Raw genomic sequence first — 17664 nt, 5'->3', positions numbered from 1 at the left:
GTTGACTATGAAGGCTACTCCATTTCTTCTAAGGGATTCTTGCCCACAGTAATAGATATAATAGTCATCTGAATTAAATTCACCCATTTCCGTCCATTTTAGTTAACTGATTCCTAAAATGTCAATGTTCACTCTTGCCATTTCCTGATTGACCATGTCCAATTTACCTTGATTCCTGAACCTAACATTCCAGGTTCCTATGCAATATTATTCTTTATAGCATCAGACTTTACTTTCACCACCAGACACATCCACAGTTGAGTGTTGTTTCCGCTTTGGCTCAGCCTCTTCATTCCTTCTGGAGCTACTTCTCCACTCTTCCCCAGTAGCCAGGTTTTGAAGTGGACTTTACAAGTGGTGAAATGTGCCCATGAAGGAACCTGGGATCTGTGCACTAACCCTGCCAGCCGGTTGCTCCTTTCCTTCCTGGCACAACTCAGTATGACCTGGTACCTCTTTCTTTTTTGGCTGTACCACGTGGCATGCAGGATCTTAGGTCGCTGACCAGGGATTGAACCCGTGCCACCCACAATGGATGTGTGGAGTCTTAACTACTGGATCACCAGGGAAGTCAGCCTTTTTTTTTTGTTACCTCTTTAAAAAAAAAAAAAAAATTATTTTTGCCTTTTCATACTGTTCATGGGGTTCTCAAGGCAAGAATACTGAAGTGGTTTTCCATTCCTGTTTTCAGTGGACCATATTTTGTCAGAACTCTTCACCATGACCTGTCTGTCTTGGGTGGCCCTACATGGCATGGCTCATAGTTTCATTGAGTTAGCCAAGGCTGTGGTCCATGTGATTAGATTGGTTAGTTTTCTGTGATTGTGGTTTTCACTCTGTCTGTCCTCTGATGGAGAATGACAGCATCAGACCTTGCTTCCATCACCAGTCACATCCACAACTGGGTGTTGATGAGAGTGAAAGAGGAGAGTGAAAAAGTTGGCTTAAAGCTCAACATTCAGAAAACGAAGATCATGGCATCCAGTCCCATCACTTCATGGCAAATAGATGGGGAAACAGTGGAAACAGTGTCAGACTTTATTTTGGGGGCTCCAAAAACACTGCAGATGGTGCCTGCAGCCATGAAATTAAAAGACACTTACTCCTTGGAAGGAAAGTTATGACCAACCTAGACAGCATATTCAAAAGCAGAGACATTACTTTGTCAACAAAGGTTCGTCTAGTCAAAGCTGTGGTTTTTCCAGTAGTCACCTATGAATGTGAGAGTTGGACTATAAAGAAAGCTGAGTGCTGAAGAATTGATGCTTTTGAACTGTGGTGTTGGAGAAGACTCTTGAGAGTCCCTTGGACTGCAAGGAGATCCAACCAGTCCATCCTAAAGGAGACCAGTCATGGGTGTTCATTGGAAAGACTGATGTTGAAGCTGAAATTCCAATAGTTTGGCCACCTGACGCAAGGAGCTGACTCATTGGAAAAGACCCTGATGCTGGGAAAGATTAAAGGTGGGAGGAGAAGGGGATGACAGAGGATGAGATGGTTGGATAGCATCACTGACTCAATGGACATGAGTTTGAGTAAACTCTGGGAGTTGGTGATGGACAGGGAGGCCTGGTGTGCTGCAGTCCATGGGATCACAAAGAGTCGAAGACAACTGAGCGACTGAACTGAACTGAATTATTTTTGGCTATGCTAGGTCTTCATTGCTGCACAAGCTTTTCTCTAGTTGTGGTGAGTGCACCACAGTGCACTGGCTTCTCATTACAGTGGCTTCTCTTGTTGTGGATCATGGGCTCTAGGGTCTGGGGGCTTCAGTAGTTGTGCTGCACTGGCTCTAGGCTCAGTAGTTGTGGTGCATGGGCTTAGTTGCTCCGTGACATTTGGGATCTTCCTGGACCATGCACTGAACCCATGTCACTTGCATTGGCAGGTGGATTCTTTACCACTGAGCAGCCAAGGAAGCCCGTGGTACCTCTTTTTCTAAGTAGGTTCTTCCTCATCTGTGAAATACCCTGGGATGTCCAGTTTCATGTTGGGGAGGGAAAGATGAAAGCAGGACCTCCAGTTTGAATCCAGAAGAATCTTAATATATGTTTTTGAATGAGATGAAATCCTATATTGTTTTCTAGTTCTATCCTAAATTCCACCTGCTTTAATTTCCAAATATTTATTTTTCAATGAAGATGAACCTCATCTGCTCAGTATCTTCCACATAGCATTTATACACCAAAGAGAATGAGTCTCTCAGGCATTCATCAGCTTGTTAGGGCTTTTAGAGGTTTATCAACTATGCTTCTTTGAAAATCAGCCCCAAGTTTCTGAGTGACTCTCCAGGTTTGTGTCAGTGCATCTCTGGGTCATCACCAACAGATGACTTTTGAGCTAAGTGCTCAACACTGTCAGGTCTCTTTTTGATCATCTAGGTTTTTTTTTTGTCTTTTGTATGCACTTTAATAAGTGCCTGTGACAACATCAAGAAGCACCTTTGTTCCAGGGCTATTGGCTAAGGCTGGAGTCACACTTTATTTGGTTGAGGTGACTTGAGATAAAGATCTGAGGTACAAGAAGCGCCGCAAGACAAGTGTGGTTTGAAGTCTCGTGATTCTAACATGCAGCTCTGTCTTTTGCAAAGTAGGGCAGTCTTCAGGGTTGGAGGAGGAAAGTGTGGTTCGAGAGGGGGAAGCTGCCTGCCGGTGGGATGCAGGAGGCAGATGCTGTTCAGATCAACACGAAATTAATCTCTTTAACCAGACCTTGGATTGCTGAGAATGATATAGGCTTCAGCTGGGCTGCTGAGCCCGACTGTGAAACTGGAACCATGTTGGGGGGTTCAGCTCATTTGCTTCTCCAGCATTAAGATTGGTCTCTAGAGACCCATTCAGACTAAACAGTATTAAAAACAGGAAATTTGCTCCTAGCAGCATAGTTGCAGGAAAACTTTTTTCCACTTAGGCAGGAATGAGAGTTAAAAACAGAAACTCCATCCTCCAGGCTTGTTTTCTTCTTATATAAAAGTAATGTTTGCAACTCCCAACGACTTGAAGCAGCTTGGCCCTACTTGACTGCCTGTCAGACTACTGCCTGAGGGGATTCATTACAGAAGGTGGTAAAGAGCCCTTGTGAACACATTAAAAAATATTAAGGCAGTGCTCTGTGGAGGATGCTGACTTGGTGATGTTTGTCTTCACCTAAGATCACGTATGCAGAATTAATGCTTGAAGCACTCAGGGGAGACCTAGAGAACAGCTATTGTTTAATTGGATTCAGCACCCATTTATGGTGTGTACTCTGGATTGGGTCCACGGGTTATGTATTCATTTATTCAGTCATTGTTAACTGAGCACGTACTGTGTGGTGTGCATGGGTGCCTCAGACACGTGATGTGCTTTTTATCCCTTTTGTACTGTGGGACCAGCTTGGGTTTGCTCCTGACAGTCAGCCTAGGGCAGCCCTGAATCAAAGGGTTCAACTCCTGGGACTGCTGCTCTTCTGCATAATTGGCTGCTGAGATTGATGGGGGTGGACAGGGGGACATTTTGGAAGAAGAGAGTGAGGACAAAGAGGAAAGTAAAACCTTGAGAGGAGGGCTTCCCTTTCGGCTCAGTGGTACAGAATCTGCCTGCTAACGCAGGAGACTCAGGTTCTATCGTGGCGCCAGGAAGATCCATCATGCCATAGAGCGACTCAGCCCCTGCAGCACAACTATTCAGCCTGTCCTCTAGAGCCTGGGAGCAGGAGTTACTGAAACGTGCACACCCAGCCCTACAGCCAGAAAAAGGCCCGCACAGTAAACAAAGACCCAGCATAGACAAAAGTAAAAAAATTTATAAATTATATATATATATTTTAAAAAGCTAGAGAGGAAATGCTGTTCTTTTCTTCCTCTCCCACTGTGATGTCACTCTAAGTAGTCCAGCGGGGAGAGAGTGGACCAAAGGCCTCAGTGAATGTGAGTGACCCTAGCCTCTGTTCACCATGCTTGACCAATGTGTCACAAACAAGGTTCTATAGTAGAAGAAACTGTATGGTGAAAAGATTCTTTACAGATGTATGTCATTATTTTTTGCTGGTAAGAAAAACAGAACTGCTTTTTAAAACTTTAAAGTGGAATATATGCACAGAAAAGTGCACGTATTAGAAGTGAACAGCTTGTCACGCGAGTGTACGTTCCTCGGTTCTTTGTCTCGTCACAACAAAGATTTGGAGCAACGGACATTAAAGCCCTCGGCTCGTCACAGCTCTCAGGTCTTGGACAAACCGTGCTACAGCTCTTAGGCAAATCAGTGTTACAGCTCTATTTTATTTAGAAGATAGCAGGAGAGTGAGAGAGAGAGAGAGAGAAAAGAGCGCATGCACGCGTGAGAGAGAGTCCAAGAGAAAGCGCTTTGGCTCCTCCTTTTATATGTTTTTTTCCTCCACCTGGGCCTGCCCTATGCAAATTGGGCTTAGCCAGGAGTGCTGTTTGTTCTGTTTGCTCTGCTTGAAGTCTTCACTCTGGTCCTCAGACCTGCCTTGTCTTTTAGCCACCGCCATTTTGGACTCCTTTTCCCTATTCTACCTACCTAGCAAGCTCAAAGTTTCTATCCACTTGAACTTTTACAAACTGAGCATACCTACATAACCTGTATGCAGATCAAGAAATAGAGCATTACCAGCACCTCAGAAGTCCCACTTGTGCTCTGTTAAAATATACTGTAAAGCTCTTTCCTGGGGCTTTTTTCCACTGTATGCTCTGCAATGTTGACAGGAGAAATAATGTCCCTACCTAGCCTGCTAATCTCTGAAGAGGACAGGCAGGCCAAACACAGCCTTTCCTGGCTTTCTCCTCACCCTTCCTTTCTCTTTCTGACTTGCAGCTCTTAGTATCCTATTAGCCTTCTCTTACATTCAGCCCCTGATTTCTGGCTGTAGAAATGCGTTTTTGAAAGCTTGTTGTTGAATCACACGAAGACACTGGGATTCTTGGCCCCTGGAGGAGAAGAATTCAGTCTGGGGCCAGAGACGAGACTTGATCGCTCAGAGCTTTTGTGTAATAAAGTTTTATTAAAGTATAAAGGAGATAGAGAAAGCTTCTGACATAGGCATCAGAAGGGGGCGGAAAGAGTACCCGCTTGCTAGTGTTAACAATGAAGTTATATAATCCAAAGAATGTCTGGAGGTTGTAAAGACCTCATCAGACGTACCCCCATAATTTACATTTTAAGATAACACTGTCCTCAGGCAGGATACATCCTTGTAAAGACCAGGTCTACTCCCATAATTTACATTTTAAGATAACAGAAGGTTTAATCCAGAGACTGTCCTTACGCAGGATACATTATTGTTATATAATCCTAAGGAATGTGGAGAAAGAAAAAAAGTTTGTCCTTTCTTCCTCCTTGAGAATTCCAGACCCCTCTCTCCTTGGGGACCCCTAGACTCCTTATCAACCTGCCTAGGAACTGACTCTCTCATTTTGATGTGTGTTCTCTCTCTCTCTCTTTTTTTTTTTTTTTTTTGTGGCTATGCCATGAGTCATGTAGGATCCTAGTTCCCCAACCAGGGATATGAAACCCATGCCCCCTGCATTGGAAGCTCAGGGTCTTAACCATTGAACTTCCAGGGAATTCCCCATTTTAGTTTGTTTTTGCTTTGTGTTTTACATTTATAAAATATACTGAAAGTGAACAGGTGCATTTCTTTATAAAAAATAATGTTACAGAGAACATCTTCCAAACAGAGTAGATTAGCAAGGTTTTAGTATGTGTGCTGCTTTAGTATCCTCCTCAGTTTTGGTACTCTTCAGGCTGAGTGTATGCCAGATTTAACTGTTGTATGTAGGATTATATTACAGCCCAGCATTATGAGTTATTATCCACATGCAAGCAGAGCAGTTGGCAAGCTTTCTGGGAAGCTGTGCCTTTGCTTAGGGTAGCTTCACGCTTGATCACATGGCCCACATAGAAATGGAAGGTATATACATAAAGGGGAACTGATAAGAAGAAAGGTCATAGAGTTAGAATTTTGTAAACTGGGCAGACTTTATGATGACTTTTTAAGATGACTTTAAAAAGTCATGCATCATGCAATTGTGGTTTTTGTTAAGACTGGGCTGTAGTGCCACAGAGTCTGGGTTGGAACCCCATCTCTGACATTGCTAGCTGTGTGACAGGGCAACTTTCTGGACTGCTCTCTGATTTAGTTGTTTCATCTGTAAAATGATGATAATAGTATCAACTTCATGGATTATTGTGAGGAGTAAATTATTAATGTATCTAAAGTGCTATGAATATCATCTAGTATATTTCAGTAGTGAATAAATGTTGTTCTTGTTACTTTAACATCTGTCATAACACTAGATTGGCAACTGTCTGAACCTCTTCTTTTTTTTAAATCTAAATGCCAGTCAATGTGGCATTGAAGTAGAATACAGTTTCCACTACGGAAGTTTACTTCACAGCCAACTTCATTTGCACATGTTTATTTCATAAGATGAGGACATATATCCACAGCATGGGAAAGAACAATAACGTTTTTTAAGGCTTAGTCTTCGTTTCCTATAAATTCTTTCTATAGTAACGTAGAACCATTGTAAACTTCTTATCAGTTTCACTTTGCAGAGGTGGCTGAAGTTTTCCTTCTCAAAGAAAGTGAAGTTTCCACATCAGCAAGATTGATATTACCTGGGAACTTATTGGGCTCTACCTCAGACCTACTGAATCCAAATTCTAGGGGTGGCATCCATTAAGCTTTTTAAATAGCCCTCCAGGTGATACGATACATTCTAAAATCCAGAACCACCACTTTACAAATTTTCTACTATATGTAGACAGTGGGGAAACATAGTCATAAGTATAGGTTGGGGGAAGGATCAGTTGGGAAACGCATTATCTTAATGAGCAAACTTCTTCCCAGTGTGATATTCTTTAGTTTACAAAGTGCTTTCACATATATTGTAATCGTCACATATATTTGTCACAAAATTTTGTTGTGGTAGGTACCATTATTTCCACATCTTATTTTTTATGTTTTTGGCAGCACTGGGTGTAGGATCTTAGTTCCCCACCCGGGAATTGGACCTGTGCCCCCTGCAGTGGAAGCACAGATTCCTAACCAGCAGGGAAGTCCCTGTTTCTATATTTTAGAAGAGGATAAAGACTGCTGTCACCTAATAAGTTGCAGAACTGGGAACTTTGTCATTTGAAGTCTCCTGAGTCCAAATCCTGACATTTTTCTGTAGCACTGCATAGCCTTTCTGTCCTTGAGCTGTGAGTGGGCTGGTTTTTGTCTGGCTTTCTCAGTAACAGACCCAGAAATGAGGAGCTGTGAAGGTCATTTATTAGGAAGTATTGCTGGAAAAGGAAGTGGTTGGTAGGGTGGGGAACTGAGACTAGCAAGGACAGGAAGGAGGAGGCCAAGCAACTCCATAGACATGCTCTGAAGACAGAGTATAGTGAAGTGAAAGTCACTCAGTCGTGTCTGACTCTTTGCGACCCCATGGAATTCTCCAGGCCAGAATACTGGAGTTGGTAGCCGTTCCCTTCTCCAGGGGTTCTTCCCCCCAGGGATCGAACCCAGGTCTCCTGTATTGCAGGCAGATTCTTTACTAGATGAGCCACAAGGGAACTCCAAGAATACTGGAGTGGGTAGCCTATCCCTTCTCCAGTGGATCTTCCCAACCCAGGAATTGAATTGGGGTCTCCTGCATTGCAGGCGGATTCAGAGTATAGAGTTTTCTGAATCAAGAATCGAACCTGTCAATCTTAAGGGAAATCAACCCTTGAATACTCATTGGAAGGACTGATGCTGAGGTTGAAATGCCAGTAGTTTGGTCATCTGATGTGAACAGCTGACTCATTGGAAAAGTCCCTGATGCTGGAAAAGATTGAAGGCAGAAGGAAAGGAGGGCGTCAGAGGATGAGATAGGTGGATGGCATCACTGATGCAGTGGACATCAACTTGGGCAAACTTTGGGAGATGGTGAGGGACAGAGAGGCCTGGTGTGTTGAAGTCCATGGGGTTGCAAAGAGTCAGACATGACTGATTGACTGAACAGCAACAGCAATCAAAAATGTCCTGAGTTTCCCTGCATCCATCAGTCACTGGTAATAATTGCCTTTTGAAGAACATCTGGCTCTTAAAAGGAGTTCCTGAGGGCAGTCCTCCAAAAAAAAGAGACAAAGAGATACAGATACTAACTTTTGGAAGTTAAAGCACACCCATTGGCTGGTACACATGAAAATAGTAAAGAAATCCAAATGTTTTATATATAGATGTAGAACATACAGCACCTGCTATACCATCAAAGCTGGTCAGAAGAGTGTGGTAGGAAACTAAAGAATTCTGAAATACATGCTGATACCAGAGTGGGCTATGGAAAAACCACTCTGTGTGTCCTGTCCCTAAGACTTCCTGGGAGAGCCCTGTGCCTCCCGCCATTGTGTCTTCTAGTTAGGTCTGTGGTCTATAAACAGTCTCCTGTATCTTCTACATCTACCAGTGTGGGCATTAAGAATTGATATTCATAAAGATGACTTCAAGTCCTGCCATTGCCAAATCTTTAGACACTAAGAAAGAATATACTGAATAATTTGAAATTTTTAATGTACATGAAGTTGACAGTGATTTCTGGTTAACTAATATATCAGAAATATATTTTTATTAAGAAAATCTTATTTTGTGATCATTTAGCCACAAGTGGCTTGGAACTTCCTTGGTGGTCCAGTGGCTCAGACTCCATGCTCCTAATGCAGGGGTCCCAGGTTCAATCCCTGGTAAGGGAACTAGATCTTACATGCCACAACTAAGACCCTGCACAGCCAAATAAATAAATTGAATAAATAAAAGTGGCTTAACCATTGCTATGTGAAGATCATTCATGCTGTTCACTGAATATTCATGGCTGTTTATCTCCTATTGTGTGATACAGTTTCACTTTCTGGTCCCATTGTGTGTGGGGGGAGGGGTGTTGCATATGATGAGCTCTGTGAGTATATTTAAGAAGAAATGATGTCTAAGCCTTCAGTTGCTGATCTATGACCTTGCAAAGCCCTCTTTCCTTCTGGCATCAAGATCAGTAACATTGGAGATAGATAGTTCTGTCAGAGAAGCTACAACCACCAAGAGCCAGAAATAAGCTTTTGTTGTTTTCAGCTACTATGCTTTAGGGATTTGCTGCTGCTGCTAAGTCGCTTCAGTTGTGTCCGACTCTGTGCAACTCCATAGATGGCAGCCCACCAGGCTCCCCTGTCCCTGGGATTCTCCAGGCAAGAACACTGGAGTGGGTTGCCATTTCCTTCTCCAATGCATGAAAGTGAAAAGTGAAAGTGAAGTTGCTCAGTCGTGTCTGTTGCTCAGTTGTGTCTGACCCTTAGCGACCCCATGGACTGCAGCCCACCAGGCCCCTCCGTCCATGGGATTTTCCAGGCTAGAGTACTGGAGTGGGGTGCCATCGCCTTCTCCCTTAGGGATTTGCTACAGTAGCCTGACTTTGTCCTAACTGCTAACTCTTCAATGTTGAGCTTGTTGAGTAACTTTAACTTTAGTAGTGCACGCATGCATGCATGCATGCTTCAGTTGTGTCTGACTCTGTGCGACTCTATGGACTGCAGCCCGCCAGGGTCCTCTGTTCATGGGATTCTCCAGGCAAGAATACTGGAGTGGGTTGCCGTTTCCTCCTCTAGGGGATCTTGCTGACCCAGGGATCAAACCTGATCTCTAGGATGTCTCAAATGCATTAGCAGGCAGGTTCTTTACCACTAACACCACCTGGGAAGCTCAACTTTGGTAGAGTATCAGGTATTTTAAGAAAATGGGTCAAGGTGATTTGTTCATGTACTTTCATTTATTTTCAATGATAAATGATCTTAATGTGTTTCAAAGTGTTGTTGTTCAGTGGCTCAGTCATATCTGACTCTTTGCATGCCCATGGACTGCAGCACACCAGCTTCCTTGTCCTTCACCATCTCCTGGAGCTTGCTCAAACTCATTTCCATTGAGTCGGTGATGCCATCCAACCATCTTGTCCTCTGTCTCCCTTTCTCCTCCTGCCTTCAATCTTTCCCAGCATCAGGGTCTTTTCTAATGAGTTGGCTCTTTGCCTAAGGTGGCCAAAGTATTGGAGCTTCAGTATCAGTTCTTACAGTGGATATCCAGGACTGATTACCTTTATGATTAACCTAATTAAAATTCAAAGCTTCTGCACAACAAAGGAGCCTATAAGCAAGGTGAAAAGACAGCCTTCAGAATGGGAGAAAATAATAGCAAATGAAGCAACAGACAAAGAATTAATCTCAAAAATATACAAGAAACTCCTGCAGCTCAATTCCAGAAAAAAACGACCCAATCAAAAAAATGGGCCAAAGAACTAAACAGACATTTCTCCAAAGAAGACATACAGATGGCTAACAAACACATGAAAAGATGCTCAGCATCACTCATTATCAGAGAAATGCAAATCAAAACCACAGTGAGGTACCATTTCACACCAGTCAGAATGGCTACGATCCAAAAGTCTACAAGCAATAAATGCTGGAGAGGGTGTGAAGAAAAGGGAACCCTCTTACACTGTTGGTGGGAATGCAAACTAGTACAGCCACTGTGGAGAACAGTATGGAGATTCCTTAAAAAACTGGAAATAGAACTGCCATACGACCCAGCAATCCCACTGCTGGGCATACACACTGAGGAAACCAGAATTGAAAGAGTCACGTGTACCCCAATGTTCATCGCAGCACTGTTTATAATAGCCAGGACATGGAAGCAACCTAGATGTCCATCAGCAGACAAATGGATAAAAATGCTGTGGTACATATACACAATGGAGTATTACTCAGCCATTAAAAAGAATACATTTGAATCAGTTCTAATGAGGTGGATGAAACTGGAGCCTATTATACAGAGTGAAGTAAGCCAGAAAGAAAAACACCAATACGGTATACTAATGCATATATATATGGAATTTAGAAAGATGGTAACGATAACCCTGTATTTGAGACAGCAAAAGAGACACAGATGTATGGAACAGTCTTTTGGACTCTGTGGGTGAGGGCAAGGGTGGGATGATTTGGGAGAATGGCATTGAAACATGTATAATATCATATAAGAAACGAATCGCCAGTCCAGGTTTGATGCAGGATACAGGAAGCCTGGGCCTGGTGCACTGGGATGACCCAGAGGGATGGTACGGGGATGGAGGTGGGCGGGGGGTTCAGGATTGGGAACACGTGTACACCCATGGTGGATTCATGTTGATGTATGGCAAAACCAGTACAATATTGTAAAGTAAATAAATTTAAATTTTAAAAAAACCTAAAAAAAAAAAAGAAGGCTTTCTTATCTCTCCTTGCTATTCTTTGGAACTTTGCATTCAGATGGGTATATCTTTCCTTTTCTTCTTTACCTTTCACTTCTCTTTTCAGCTATTTCTTTGTAAGGCCTCCTCCAACAACTATTTTACCTTTTTGCATTTCTTTTTCTTTGGGATGGTTTTGATCACTGCCTCCTGTACAGTGTTATGAACCTCCATCCATAGTTCTTCAGGCACTCTGTCTATCAGATCTAATCCCTCAAATCTGTTTGTCACTTCCACTGTATAATCATAAGGGATTTGATTTAGATCATATTTGAATAGCCTAGTGTCTTTCCCTGCTTTCTTCAGTTTAGCCTGATTTTTGCAATAAGAAACTCATGATCTGAGCCATAGTCAGCTCCCAGTCTTGTTTTTGCTGACTGTACAGAGATTCTCCATCTTCAGCTGCAAAGAATAAAATCAACCTGATTTTGGTATTGACCATTTGGTGATGTCCATGTGTAGAGTCGTCTCTTGCGTTGTTGGAGGAGGGTGTTTGCTGTGACCAGTGCTTTCTCTTGGCAAAACTCTGTTAGTCTTTGCCCTGCTTTATTTTGTACTCCAAGGCCAAACTTGTTTGTTACTCCTGGTATTAAAAGTGTTAGAAGGCCTTTCATGTATGCAGGACCCTGTTTAGTTTTTCTTTGACTCCTTTTCCTCTTGGAACCCTCAAACCCACTTATATTTTTGAAGAAGTTGGCTCTAAAAAGGACTTTCGCCCTATAGCTCTGGATGACAAACTATTAACATGTCCTGTGGATGCCATCTGACCACCACCTGATTTAGTAAAGTTTTCTTGGAGCGTAGCCATGCCATTTGTTTGTGTAGTATTTGTGGATGCTTTTGTACTACAAAGGCAGAGCTGACCAGTTGTGACAGAGACCATATGGCTCATAAAGCCTAATATATTTGCTGTGTGGCTCATAATAGAAAAATTTTGCCAGCTCCTATCTCACAAATCCTGATTACTAGGAATAGAAATATTCTCAGATGATTTGCCTGAATTGTTGCAGATACCTAGCTCTTCGAGGTTCTGTCTGATAGAATGAAGGTCTTCTCCTGGGTCTGCTGTTGTTGTTTAATCATTAAGTTGTGTCAGACTCTTTGCAACCCCATGGATCTGCAACATCCCTTTATTTTATCCACTACCTTGAAGGCAATGAAACAGCATATCCCATTTGGATTCTGCCTGTGAAGATGCAAAGATGCCCTCACACCTAATAATCCAACCACCTTTTTTGTCTTTGTTCAGACCAGCTGCTGGGCAAGCTGCTAACAAGTCCACTTGCCATGTGACTGCTGCTCAGAGATCCTGCTTTGTGCCTGTTGGTGATGACAGTTAAAGCTGCCATTGTGATAGGGCTTTTTCAAGCTGCCTGGGAGAGAGGTGATCAGGTTGTCTCACACGATGGGTCATGAATGTGAGGCTATGTGAGGAAATCAGGAAACTGGAAACTGTCTGCCGTGTCCACCGTCACACAGCCAGGCCACACAACAATGGAGCATTATTCATCACCGCTCAGAATCCAGCAGTAACTGTAGAAGGCCAATAGCAGCTGTCTGTCTACCATTCAGAGCTCCCCAAGAGAGTTCTTCTTTAACCGATTTGGCATACCCTTATTAACATTCTTTTTTTTTTTTTTTTTTAATGGTGCTATCTGTTTATTTTATTTTTGGCTGAGATGTGCAGCATGGTGGGATCTTAGTTCCCTGACCAGGGATTGAACTCAAGCCCCCTGCAGTGGAAGCACTTAAAGTGTGGAGTCTTAGCTACTGGATCCAAGGAAGTCCCCCTTATTATTAACAGCATCCTTATTTGGGGTCATCTAAAGGTTGACAAAGGTTTCCCTGGTGGCTCAGTGGTAAAGAATCTGCTTGCCAATGCAGGAGACACGGGTTCAATCCCTGGGTCAGTAAGACTCCTTGGAGGAGGAAGTGGCAACCCACTCCAGTATTCTTGCCTGGAAAATCCCATGGACAGAGGGCTACAGTCCATGGAGTCTCAAAGAGTCAGACACGACTTAGCAGCTAAACGACAATGCTTGACAGTCTCTCTTTTGCCTGTACTTACTTTGCCTGGGGCTCAGTCAGATGGGCGTAGAAAAAGGGTTAAATGACAAAAGATGTGGTAGATTACAATCAAGGAATCGCTTGTGATCATCTTTTTAAAAGCAGCTGTGGAAATAGCAGTAGTCTTCGATTCTGTTCCCCGTAAGTCCACCTTTCTTCTTTTCTCACATAAACTTGTCTAAGGAATCTCTTTTTGCAGGGAGGAGGGAAGCGGTAGTGCTAGATGGCCATGTATCTGTCCTGTGAATTCCTTGCTTATGTCCAGAGAGTACAAAAGGCGCATATGGGACCTACCAGATCTCACGTGCCACTTGGACAGTTGTCTATGGGAACATTCCTTAGCAAAAAACACTGTTAGAAATAGACTAGTCTTGTATAAACAAAGATATGTGTTTTGGTGATCTCAAAGTTCAGTTTTCTTGATTCCTTCAGGAACTAGGGACTTAAACTAAAAATATGAATTTATGTTTCTGTGTGTATATCAGTTTGAGTATTTGCTGCTGTGTGCAATTGCATTTTTTTTTAAATTTATTTGTTTGGCTATGATGGGTCTTAGTTGCTGCACTTGAGAGCTTTGATCTTTGTTGCAGCATGTGGGATCTAGTTCCCTGACCAGAGATCGAGCCTGGGCCTCTTGCATAGGGAGCAAAGGGTCTTAGCCACTGGACCACCAGCAAAGTCCCCAACTTTATTTTTCTTTACTTTTTTGTCTTTGCATAAAAAAGAAGCCCTAGATAAGTAGACAGGGATTTCTGTTTTTATCTTTTTAAAACATAATTTTATGTATTTATTTTTGGCTGTGCTGGGTCTTCATTGCTGCACATGGGTCTTCTCTAGTTGCCATGAGTGGGGGTTACTCTTTAGTTGCAGTGCTCAGGCTTCTCATTGCGGTGGCTTCTCTTGTTGTGGAGCACAGGCTCTAGGGCATGCGGGCTTCAGTAGTTGCAGCACGTGGGCTCAGTAGTTGCAACTCCCAGGCTCTAGAGCACAGGGTTAATAATTGTGGTGCACGGGTTTAGTAGCTCCATGGCATGTGGAATCTTCCTGGATCAGGGATTGACCCATGTTTCCTGCATCGGCAGGCAGGTTCTTCACCACTGACCCACTAGGGAAGCCCTGTTTTTATCTTTTGAATAAGTTGATAAAAGTTGCATTCAATAGAGAGGGTATATTTTAGGGTCTGATATTAGAGGGCCCCTAGACTTTCATCTCCATTCTAGATGAAGGGTGGTGAAGTATGTGGTTAAAAGTATGGTTTGTTTTCCAGTTTCACAGATTACTTGCTGTGATCCTGGGCTAGTCCCTTTATCTCTCTGTGCTTTACTTATCTGTAAAAGGGTGTAATGATACCTACCTCAGAGTTGTTGTGAGGACTAAATGAGTAAGTAAATATAAAATACTTAGAACTGTGCTTTTGTTGTTGTCTAGTTGCTAAGTCATGCCCGACTCTGTTTCGACCCCATGGACTACAGCCCACCAAGCTCCTCTGCCCATAGGATTTCCCAAGCAAGAATACTGTAGTTTCCATTTCCTTCTCCAGGAGATCTTCCAAACCCAGGGACTGAACCCACGTCTCCTGCAGTGACAGGTGGATTCTTTACCATTGAGCTATTAGGGAAGCCCAGAACAGTGCTTCGGAGAAGGCAATGGCGCCCCACTCCAGTACTCTTGCCTGGAAAATCCCGTGGACAGAGGAGCCTGGCGGGCTACAGTCCGCGGGGTCGCTAAGGGTCGGACACGAGTGAGCGACTTCACTTTCATTTTTCACTTTGATGCATTGGAGAAGGAAATGGCAACCCACTCCAGTGTTCTTGCCTGGAGAATCCCAGGGACGGGGGAGCCTGGTGGGCTGCCGTCTATGGGGTCGCACAGAGTTGGACACAACTGAAGCGACTTAGTCTCCGGGCTCCTCTGTCCACGGGATTTTCCAGGCAAGAGTACTGGAGTGGGGCGCCATTGCCTTCTCTGATAATAAATGCTACGTAAGTATTATTATTATTAACTTCTTGATACCTGATCACAGTCTTATCCAGCATACAATAATTTCTCCAATACCTTTTCTATTCACAATAATATGTCCCTCTGTCCTCTCTGGTAGCATGTGCATTTTAATAGAGGCACTGTGAAGTTACAGCTAACTCAGATGAATTACTATACTGGAGAGAATTTCTAGTATTCTACAGGGTGGTGGGGAAAATCATTTAGGGGCACATTGTGACAAGAGGTTGAAGAATCGGGGACCATCGTGTGCTTAGAGAGTATCTAGAAAGGTAGAAAATTGAATATGTCTCATCTTCCTTCCATTTCTAGCCCCAAATTTTCTAAAGTCAAGCAGTCATAGGGTCTGCACAGCCTTCTGTGGAAATCTGAGCTGGCTCTGTAGCTTCCTTGCTGTGTCTCATAACCATGTTCAGCAACAAGAATGCTAACTGACCACTGATTGCCCTAATAGATTCAAGGGCACAATAGTAAGGAAAGGATGCAGTGTTGAGTACTGGATAGTGTGGAACCAAGGAAAGCTAAGCTAAGAAGAACAACCAGGTGCTGAAAAGGAGAAATGTAAGGCTGCTTCCTGATGCTGCTCCTTCTCCACTGCCGGAAAACTGAAATGACCAGGGCGCTGTAAATCGGTCTGTTGTTGATACTGTCAAAGACATCAGTAGCAACACTTTGGAAAGCCAGCTCAAAGCTACTCAAGCTGCTGGGAAACTGCCTTCTAGGAAAAACAACCCCCAGTAGGCAACATAATCTGGGCTGGTTTGATTCCAAAGTTTGTGTCCTTCTTGGGCAGAACTCATTGTAGTCCTGTTCAGTTTGAATCTACTTGAGTGTTCACCAGCATTGCTTCCAGAATGTCAGAACAGACTGGGGCTGCAGTAGATAGACATGCTGCCCCAGCATTCATTTCTCTACTGGCATCTCCCTATGATTACATCAGTGAACAAGCTGCACGGGCTCTTGGAAACATTGCAGGTGATGGTTTTGTTTTCCAAGACTTGGTTATCAAGTGTGGTGCCATCAATCTGCTGTTGGGTCCTCTTGCAGTTCCTAATGTATCATCTTGAATATGCAGTTACTTGCAGCACTTAGCTAAATCCTTGCTAGATGCTACTGAGTAAATTTTTTTTTTAAGTAATTAATTTTTTGCTGTGCTGGGTCTTCATTGCTGTGCATGGACTTTCTCTACAGCAAGTGGGGAATACTCTCTAGTTGCGGTGCACAAGCTTCTCATTGCAGTGACTTCTTCTGTGGCAGAGCATGAGCTGTGGGTACCTGGGCTTTGGTAGTTGCAGCACACAGGTTCAGTAGTTGTGGCTTGCAGGCTCTAGAGCATGGGCTCAGTAGTTGTAGTGCACAAGCTTAATTGCCCTGACGCATGTGGGATCTTCCCAGACCAAGGATCAAACCTGTGTGCCCTGAATTGGCAGGCAGTTTCTTATCCACTGGACTATCAGGGCAGTCTGCAAATTCTACTTTGCTTCATTTCCTGTATCATGATGTCCAAAAGTACTAGCAAATGCACAATGTCAGATATTAAAGCTGGCCACCAGCACCAGATCCAGTGAGCTGTGAATCATGGTTTAGTCCCATTCTTCATTGGTGTTCTAAGGCAGACTTTAAGATGCAAAAAGAAGCTGTGTGGGCTGTGAACAACCATAGAAGTGGTGGAACAGTTGAACAGATTGTGTAACATCATTCATTGTGGCATAATAGAACTGTTGATGAACCTCTTAACTGTGAAACATACCAACATTACCCTAGTTATTCTGGATGCCCTTTCAAGTATCTTGGGTTGCTGAGAAATTAGGTGAAACTGAGAAACTTAGTGTAATTGAAGAATGCAGAGGTTTGGATAAAACTGAAGCTCTATAAAACCGTGAAAATGAGTCAGTGCCCAAGGCTTTATTAAACCTGATCGAGAAATACTTCTGTATGGAGGAACAAGAATATCAAAATGTTGGGCCAGAAACTACCTCTGAGGCTATAGTTCAGGATGGCATTCTGAGACCATTATCTTTCAGACTATACAACTGAAGCATAAGTTCGTTATACCAAACATGTACTATGTTTGGTATAAGTTTGTCTTTCTGTTTCTCTACTAAGAATTCTTTAAATGTGGTTTGCTATTGTAGCACTTTTTACAAGGAGACTATACTTGAACAGTTCCAAACTGTACATATTATATGAAGCTTCTCTCAGTGGGTTTATTTCTGTGTGGAATTTCATATTTTGCAGTATCCTGTAAATAAAGATTATTTCATCCTTTATTAAAAAAAAAAGCAGCAGCTGCTGTTGTGGGTTAGCAG

General features: G+C 43.0%; 1 protein-coding gene and 1 pseudogene across 12 annotated transcripts in view; both read left to right on the top strand.

Annotated features, from left to right (window-relative positions):
• STARD9 (StAR related lipid transfer domain containing 9) overlaps positions 1–17664 on the top strand; it is a 120682-nt gene that overhangs the window by 24560 nt on the left and 78458 nt on the right. The gene's annotated exons all lie outside the window — the stretch shown is intronic.
• On the top strand, positions 12696–16476 carry LOC147364694 (importin subunit alpha-1 pseudogene; annotated as a pseudogene).

Source organism: Bos grunniens, chromosome 10 (genome assembly GCF_055505025.1).
Source record: "Bos grunniens cultivar Pamir isolate PY7600 chromosome 10, Bosgru_T2T1.0, whole genome shotgun sequence".
Lineage (NCBI taxonomy): Eukaryota > Metazoa > Chordata > Mammalia > Artiodactyla > Bovidae > Bos > Bos grunniens.
Note: the sequence above shows the minus strand (reverse complement) of the source record. Positions and strands in the feature narration are given on the sequence as shown.